This window comes from Oncorhynchus kisutch, unplaced genomic scaffold, assembly GCF_002021735.2.
Source record: "Oncorhynchus kisutch isolate 150728-3 unplaced genomic scaffold, Okis_V2 scaffold1142, whole genome shotgun sequence".
NCBI lineage: Eukaryota > Metazoa > Chordata > Actinopteri > Salmoniformes > Salmonidae > Oncorhynchus > Oncorhynchus kisutch.
Window position 1 is genome coordinate 67,591 of NW_022263087.1, and position 5,686 is coordinate 73,276.

Sequence of the window (5,686 nt, forward strand, 5' to 3'; positions counted from 1 at the left end):
TCCTAGGGCTCAGGTCCTCCAAGAGAGAGAAAGAAAGAGAGAAGGAGAGAATTAGAGAACGCACACTTAGATTCACACAGGACACCGAATAGGACAGGAGAAGTACTCCAGATATAACAAACTGACCCCAGCCCCCCGACACATAAACTACTGCAGCATAAATACTGGAGGCTGAGACAGGAGGGGTCAGGAGACACTGTGGCCCCATCCGAGGACACCCCCGGACAGGGCCAAACAGGAAGGATATAACCCCACCCACTTTGCCAAAGCACAGCCCCCACACCACTAGAGGGATATCTTCAACCACCAACTTACCATCCTGAGACAAGGCTGAGTATAGCCCACAAAGATCTCCGCCACGGCACAACCCAAGGGGGGGGGCGCCAACCCAGACAGGATGACCACAACAGTGAATCAACCCACTCAGGTGACGCACCCCCTCCAGGGACGGCATGAGAGAGCCCCAGCAAGCCAGTGACTCAGCCCCTGTAATAGGGTTAGAGGCAGAGAATCCCAGTGGAAAGAGGGGAACCGGCCAGGCAGAGACAGCAAGGGCGGTTCGTTGCTCCAGAGCCTTTCCGTTCACCTTCCCACTCCTGGGCCAGACTACACTCAATCATATGACCCACTGAAGAGATGAGTCTTCAGTAAAGACTTAAAGGTTGAGACCGAGTTTGCGTCTCTCACATGGGTAGGCAGACTGTTCCATAAAAATGGAGCTCTATAGGAGAAAGCCCTGCCTCCAGCTGTTTGCTTAGAAATTCTAGGGACAGAACCAGAATCCATCCACCTCTCCTTACCTCTATCCATCCATCCACCTCTCCTTACCTCCATCCACCTCTCCTACCTCCATCCATCCACCTCTCCTTACCTCCGTCCATCCACCTCTCCTTACCTCCATCCATCCACCTCTCCTTACCTCCATCCATCCATCCACCTCTCCTTACATCCTTACCTCCATCCACCATCCACCTCTCCTTACCTCCATCCATCCATCCACCTCTCCTTACCTCCATCCATCCACCTCTCCTTACCTCCATCCATCCACCTCTCCTTACCCCCATCCATCCACCTCTCCTTACCTCCATCCATCCACCTCTCCTTACCTCCATCCATCCACCTCTCCATACCTCCATCCATCCACCTCTCCTTATCTCCATCCATCCATCCACCTCTCCTTACCTCCATCCATCCACCTCTCCTTACCTCCATCCATCCATCTCTCCTTACCTCCATCCACCTCTCCGTACCTCCATACATCCATCCACCTCTCCTTACCTCCTTCCATCCTTCTCTTCCTCTCATGGGTTCTGTCTCCTTTTTCTATTGGTTGATTGTCTGTTCTTGGATGCGTCTCAACTCGGCCCTCTCCACTCCTCTCCTCTCCTCCTCTCCCACCCCTCTCCTCCTCCTCTCCCACCGGTCTCCCCTCCTCTCCTCTCCCACCCCTCTCCTCTCCCCTTCTCTCCTCTCCTCTCCTCTCCTCTCCTCTCCTCTCCTCTCCTCTCCTCTCCTCTCCTCTCCTCTCCTCTCCTCTCCTCTCTTCTCCTCTCCCCTCCCCTCCCCTCCTCTCCCCTCCCCTCCTCTCCCCTCCTCTCCTCTCCTCTCCCCCCTCCTCTCTCCTCTCCTCTCCCCCTCTCCTCCCCCCCCCCCCCCCCCCACAGTGCGGGCGCGAGGCAGAGAACTTTGATCGTTTCTTCACCCGCCACCCCCCAGTCCTGACCCCCCCAGACCAGGAGGTCATCATGAACCTGGACCAGGAAGAGTTCCAGGGGTTCTCCTTCGTTAACCCAGAGTACCCCTCTGTTACTGAGGAGGAGGCTGCAGAGAGCTAGGACACACACACTCCTTAACCATCACACACACACACTCCTTAACCAACACACACACACACACACTCCTTAACCAACACACACACACACACTCCTTAACCAACACACACACACACTCCTTAATCAACACACACACACACACTCCTTAACCAACACACACACACTCCTTAACCAACACACACACACACACACACTCCTTAACCAACACACACACACACTCCTTAATCAACACACACACACACACTCCTTAACCAACACACACACACTCCTTAACCAACACACACACACACACTCCTTAACCAACACACACACACACTCCTTAACCAACACACACACTCCTTAACCAACACACACACACACACTCCTTAACCAACACACACACACACTCCTTAACCAACACACACACACACACTCCTTAACCAACACACACACTCCTTAACCAACATACATACACACACACACACACTCCTTAACTAACACACACACACACAGACACTCCTTAACCAACACACACGCGCACACACACACACACACCTTAAAGAACCCACACAAAAACATTCATACACACATTCATACAGATGTAGGGTCTTAATTTGATCACCCTGTGGCAGGGTTGCTAGACAGCACCGGAATATCCCTCTGTTACTGAGGAAGAGGAGGAGGACAGTCATACACATACACTTTACACATACACACACACACACACACACGTTGATACTCTCACTTCCTACCACTCTCTCCCCTCTCTCTCACACTCATGGTACAACATGAAACCAGCATCTATATAATGCACATTGACTCTGTGTGTGTGTGTCAGAGGAAGCTGGCGTGAGGAGTTTATCTAGTTTAATTTGATGTGTTTTAGAATCATTTGATTTAGTTTAAATCTGATCTGATGTGTTTTAGGAATCATTTGATTTGGTTTAAATCTGATCTGATGTGTTTTAGAATCATTCCCATGTTCTCTAGCCTATATTCCAGACCTTGGTCAAATCTAGTCGTTACAACATTTCCAGTAACTTTCTGGGAGAAAAAAACCCTTTGGAATTCTGGGAAAGTCTGCAACCCTAGTCAATTCTTCTTATGCATGAGATTATAATCCTTTAAAGTGAGACTGCATTTATAGGTAGCCAGATTCCAATAGGGGTGGTAGTTACCATAGGTACGGTAGTTAGTTATTATTCCCATTTTGGCAGTTAACTTGCGGTAGATAGCTGTAGTTAGCTAGCGGTAGATAGCTGTAGTTAGCTAGCGGTAGATAGCTGTAGTTAGCTAGCGGTAGATAGCTGTAGTTAGCTAGCGGTAGATAGCTGTAGTTAGCTAGCGGTAGATAGCTGTAGTTAGCTAGCGGTAGATAGCTGTAGTTAGCTAGCGGTAGGTAGATAGCTGTAGTTAGCGGTAGATAGCTGTAGTTAGCGGTAGTTAGCTAGCGGTAGTTAGCTGTAGTTAGCTGGCGGTAGTTAGCTGGCGGTAGTTAGCTGGCGGTAGTTAGCTGTAGTTAGCTAGCGGTAGTTAGCTGGTGGTAGTTAGCTGGCGGTAGTTAGCTGGCGGTAGTTAGCTGGCGCTAGTTAGCTGTAGTTAACTAGCGGTAGTTTGCTGTAGTTAGCTAGCGGTAGTTAGCAGTAGTTAGCTAGCGGTAGTTAGCAGTAGTTAGCTAGCGGTAGTTAACTGTAGTTTGCTTGCTGTAGTTAGCTACCGGTAGTTAGCTGTAGTTAGCTACCGGTAGTTAGCTGTAGTTAGCTGGCGGTAGTTAGCTAGCGGTAGTTAGCGGTAGTTAGCTAGCAGTGGTTAGCTGTAGTTAGCTAGCGGTAGTTAGCTGTAGTTAGCTAGCATTTTTTTATAGCATGATATGCCGTTGTATGTTTACAGGGGGTTTATATTGTCACATACCCCCGTCTTATAGCCACCGCTTGACTGTTCACAGGGGGGCGTTAGCTTATCTTGTGCCGTGAAGGTCCGCATCGCAAACCTTGTTACCATGGCACCAGTATCCTCCAGCCCAAAATATAATCCAAGGTTCCCAGAGAGAGAGAGACAGAGATAAAGATGGAGAGAGACAGACAGAGAGACACAGAGACACAGAGAGAGAAAGAGAGACAGAGAGAGAGACAGAGAGAGAGAGACCGAGACAGAGAGACACAGAGACACAGAGAGAGAGACAGAGAGAGAGAGAGAGAGAGAGAGAGACAAAGAGAGAGAGAGAGACAGACCGAGACAGACAGAGAGAGAGAGAGAGACCGAGACAGACAGAGAGAGAGAGAGAGACCGAGACAGACAGAGAGAGAGAGAGACTGAGACAGAGAGAGAGAGAGACAGAGAGACTAATCAAATCAATAATCTATAAGGGAAGTTATAGAGGGCTGGCAGATAATAACAGTGTTAATAACAGCATGCAGAAGCAGATCAACATGTTTCTAAACAGCCTATTAGGGCCCTTAAACCCTCATGTTGTTCAGGAGGTCAGTCAGGGGGTCTCCATTACTGTTGAGAGTTAGATTAGTAGAATACGCCAAGGTGCTGTTTCTAAATGCTGTTGTGCATCAGCAGTTTGTTTCTCTCGTTCTGTCAGTCACTGACAGTCACTCAATTAGCCGTGTCAGCGAAAACATTTATAGATCGCTAGGTGAGTTAGTCGAGGAAGCTATCTAAACCTTGTGTTTAATCATCATGGGCAAATTACTGAATGGGCCCCTCCCTCAGATATCACATGCCCAGGGGCCCTGATCTCTAGGAACCCCATGGGTCTCTCCCTCAGATATCATATGCCCAGTGGCCCTGATCTCTAGGAACCCCATGGACCCCTCACTCAGATATCATATGCCCAGTGGCCCTGATCTCTAGGAACCCCATGGGCCCCTCCCTCAGATATCACATGCCCAGGGGCCCTGATCTCTAGGAACCCCATGGGTCTCTCATTCAGATATCATATGCCCAGGAGCCCTGATCTCTAGGAACCCCGTGTGTGTGTGTGCGTGCGTGTGTGTTAGAAAAAACCCTCATCCTCGTTCAGACATCTGACGGAGGAGCTTCCATCCGCGATCATTCACCTTGATCAGCTGTTACCATGGCAACCCTAAATGCCGCCGGCTGTGGGTTAGTCATGTTGGTGGTGGGTTGGTCACCTCTGGTTACAGTTGCGTTGGTTAACAACACCGCCGTGGTTACCCGTAGTTACCCATTGATGATTTCTAATTTGGCCTGTGCCGTATATATATATTGTCCTGGTCATAGCAGGGTTGTCTGGGAGATACCTAGTCAGTTGTCATGGTTGTCATGGAGATAGAGTATGGAACCTCAGCTATGAGGTTAGACTTTCACATGGTGGACAGGAGGATACCTAGTCAGTTGTCATGGAGATACCTAGTCAGTTGTCATGGAGATACGGTATGGAACCTCAGCTATGAGGTTAGACTTTCACATGGAGGACAGGAGGATACCTAGTCAGTTGTCATGGAGATACGGTATGGAACCTCAGCTATGAGGTTAAACGTTCACATGGAGGACACCTAGTCAGTTGTCATGGAGATACCTAGTCAGTTGTCATGGAGATACGGTATGGAACCTCAGCTATGAGGTTAGACTTTCACATGGAGGACAGGAGGATACCTAGTCAGTTGTCATGGAGATACCTAGTCAGTTGTCATGGAGATACGGTATGGAACCTCAGCTATGAGGTTAGACTTTCACACGGAGGACAGGAGGATACCTAGTCGGTTGTCATGGAGATACCTAGTCAGTTGTCATGGAGGACACCTAGTCAGTTGTCATGGAGATACCTAGTCAGTTGTACAGCTGAATGCATTCAACTGAAATATGTCTTCCGCATTTAACCCAAACCCCTTCTGAATCAGCTT

General features: G+C 49.1%; 1 pseudogene; it reads left to right on the plus strand.

The window, feature by feature from the left end:
• LOC116364981 (protein kinase C beta type-like) overlaps positions 1 to 1,933 on the plus strand; it is a 55,738-nt pseudogene extending 53,805 nt beyond the window's left edge.
• Positions 1,934 to 5,686: the final 3,753 nt, after the last annotated feature.